Here is a 4,006-nt window from a genome sequence, read left to right on the forward strand (position 1 = left end):
GAGAGCGCACACTCCCTATAGCAAAAATCTCTCCAAAAAAAGAAAAAAATAAAAAGAGAAGGGATTATGATGTAGCCGTCCCCTGTGAGGAGTGCTTCCTCATCCCCTACCGGGGAGCACATACACCCTCTAGAGCAAAAAACAACAACACATTATCTTTTTTTGTTAATTGTCAGAAGGTATGTGTACTCACCAGAGAGACAGAGAGAGAGAGCGAGACAAGGAGAAAGCATCCCCACCCCAATAGGGCATCATCACACCACTATCACTTCTCCCCAATTTCTCCGTCACACCAAGATTTGGGACATGCATACACATGTACCTGGAGTGTTTTTTCTAGCCACGGGGGCAAGGATTTGAACCACAGTTGGCCATGCGGGATCTGGCTTCCTTAACCACTAGACTGGCCCTACGTGGTCATTTTAATGGATGCAAAAGAAATGTTTGATAAAATTCAATAGCCTTTCATGATAAAAGCAATTGAAAACCAGAAATAGAAGGGAACTTTAACCTTTCAAGACCAAGGGTGTCTTTGAAAAACCAACAACTAATTCATTCTTTTTAATTTTTTTAATGATTATTTATTTTATTTTATTTATTCATTTACTTATTTTTTTTTAATTTGACCAGAGAGAGACAGAGGATGAGAGTGAGAGAGAGAGGAAGCGAGAAAGCAAGCCACCAGATTCAGGACTCGAACCCTGGTCGGCCATGTGGGAGTGTCCAGTGCCTTAACCACCATGTCACCTGCTGGTCCCCAACTGATTCATTCTTAATGGTTAAAAAAAAAAAAAAAAAAAAAAAAAAAAAATGAATATTTTCCTTCTAAGATAGCAATAAGACAAGGATATCCACTCTCACCACTTCTAACTTTACTAGAAATTCTAGGACAAATGGGCAAGAAAAATTAAATAAAAACTATCCAGATTAGAAAGAAGTAAAATGATATCTGAAATTGATGCAGTTTACAAATTCAGCTTTAATTCTATTCATATAAACAATATGAAAATGAAATTAATACAATTCCACTTAAAAGTATCATGAAAAAAATAATTAGGAGTAAATTCATCAAAGAACTGTAAAACTTATATTATGAAGCTATAAAACATCTTAAAAGAAAATTTAAATACCTAAATATATGAAAGGACATTCATGTTCATGTATTAGAAGACTTAATACTATTAAGATGGCAGTACTCCCCAAATTGATCTATGTGTTCATTTTAATCCTATCAAAATTTCAGCAGCCTTTTTGACAAAAATTCACAAGATGATCCTAACATATGGAAATGCAACGGACCCAGAATAACCAAAACAATCTTGAAAAATAACAAAGTTGGGGACAAGCAGATGATGTAATGGTTACGTTGTTGGACTCCTACAGAGTCGACTGCTCTTGAGTCCTGTACCCAGTGGCCTAAAACTCACACCAGGCATGTGTGTGTGTGTGCATGCCCAAACTTCCGAGAGGACAATGGGGGAGAAGGGATTGTGTCATGGTGACCTTCCTTGGGGGATGATTTCTCACTTTCTGTCTGTCACTCTCTGTCTTTCTGGTGAGCACATGTGCCCTATAGCAAAAATCTCTCAAAAAAAAAAAAACTTGGAAAACTCATACTTTCTGATTTCAAAACTTACTACAGATTATAAGATACTGTGGCACTACTTTAAGGATAGACATATACATTAATAGAATAGAGTTGAGAATCCAGAAATAAACCCTCTTACCTTTGTGGTCAATTGATTTTCTGTGAGAAGATCAAGATAATTAATGAGAAAAAGAGTAGTCTTCTCAAGACAGGGCTGAGACAACTGGATGTCCATATCCAAAAGAATGAAGTTAAGCCTTCTACCTCACATTGTATACAAAAAAAATTTTTTTGAGAGATTTTTGCTGTAGGGCGTGTGCGCTCAACTGAGAGACAGAGACACGGAAAGTGAGAAATCACTCCCTGGGGTGGATGGGCACACCACAACCCCTTCTCTTCCAGTCTCATAAAGGGATTTGGGGCACATACACACAACACCTAATGTGAGGGTTTTTCTGGTTTTTTTTTTTTTTGGAGAGATTTTCACTGTAGGGCGTGTGCGCTCGCCAGACAGAGAGAGACATAGAGACAGAAAGCGAGAAATCACCCCCCAGGGGGGATGGTCACGCCACAATCCCTTCTCCTCCATTCTCCTCTTGGGATCTTGGGCATGCACGCACACGCGCCCGGCGTGAGTTTTAAGCCACCGGGTCCGGGACACGAACCGCGGTCGACTACGTGGGAGTCCAGCGACATAGCCATTACGCTAACTGCTGGTTCCCAACACCTAATGTGAGTTTTAAGCCACCAGTCCAGGACTTGAACAGTGACTGACTACGTGGAAGTCCAGCCACCTAACCATTACACAATTTGCTGACCCCTACAAAAATTATTTAAGAAGGGATTATAGATCTACACATAAGAGCTGAAACTATAAAACATTTAGAAAACGAGTAAATTATCTTGATCTAGGATTAAGGAAGGATTTCTTATATATAACACTATCGGCAAAATAACAAAAGAGAAACTTATCTACATAAATTGGACTTCATCAATATTAAGAATTTTGTGCTCTAAAGGATACCATCATGACAATGAAAAGATAATCTACTAAATAGAAAATATTTGCAGATCATATAGTTGATCTCTGTTAAAAACATTTTTTAAAATGTATTTTAACAACTAAAAGACTGCACTTAGAAAATAGACAAAAGATGTGAATAGACATTTTCAATAGGAGATATACAAATGGTCAATAAGCACATAAAAAGATGCTCAACTTCCCAAGTCATTAGAAAAATGCAAATCAGAATCACAATGAGATACCAATTTACATCCATTAGTATAGATTTTTTTAAGAGAGAGATTTTTGCTATAGAGCTCAAGTTCTCACTGGATCGACAGGGAGAGAGAAAGTGAGAAATGACTCCCTGGGGAGATGGCCAGGCTGCAATCCCTTCTCCTCCATTCTCCCTTTGGGGTTTTGGGCAGACACACACATGCACCTGGCATGAGTTTTAAGCTTCCAGGTTCGGAATTCAAACCAAGGCCGACTACATGGGAGTCCAGTAATATAATCATACCATCTGCTGGTCCCACTTTTTTTTTTTTTAATAGGCAATAACAAGCATTTAAGAAGATATGGAGAAATTGGAATCCCTATTCATTGCTGGTAGGAATGTAAAGTTTCTACTTTGGATTTTAATTTGGCAGTTCCTCAAAATGTTAAATGTTAAAAAATAGATTTGCTATATGACCCAGTAATTCCATTTCTGCTTATATACCCAAGGGAAATGAAAATAATGTCCATACAAAAACATTTACATAAAAGTTAATAGCATTTTTTTTTCTTTCTGTCTTTCTGTCTGTCTCTCTTTGTATTTCTGGTGAGTGCACGCGCCCTATAGCAAAACCCTCTCCAAAAAAAAAAAAAAAAAAAAAAAGCAAAAACATTGTCTATGGGGCCAGCAGATGTCACAGTAGTTATGTCATTGGAACTGGACTCCCACATGGTTGAACATGGTTTTAGTCCCAGACTTGGTGCCTTGAAACTCATACTGGGCATATGTGCATTCGTGCCCAAGATCCCAGGAGGAAAATAGAGGAGAAGGGATTGCAGCATGGCCATTCCCCCTGGGGGGTGATTTCTCACTTTTTGCCTCTCTGTCTCTCTGGCAAACTTATGGGTCCTATAGTAAAAATCTCTCTAAAAAAACAAAGAAGCAAGTTGACTTGCCTAGGTAAATGTCATATTATCTGTTCCAGCCTTCATTAATAACAAAGATAGCGGCACAGTGGTAACACATCTCTCCACAATCCTAAACCCATATGGAAGATTGACTTTGGGTTCCCAGGTTGACTTATACATGGGTGCATGAGTGTCCATGATCCTGGCTGGCTGAGAAAACTGGAGGAAGGATCATGGTGTAAGACCCTATTTAGGGTGCCTGTTTCTCTCCCTCTCTCTTTGTATCTCTC

The sequence above is a fragment of the Tupaia chinensis genome, unplaced genomic scaffold (genome assembly GCF_000334495.1).
Source record: "Tupaia chinensis unplaced genomic scaffold, TupChi_1.0 Scaffold000688_1, whole genome shotgun sequence".
NCBI classification, from domain to species: domain Eukaryota; kingdom Metazoa; phylum Chordata; class Mammalia; order Scandentia; family Tupaiidae; genus Tupaia; species Tupaia belangeri.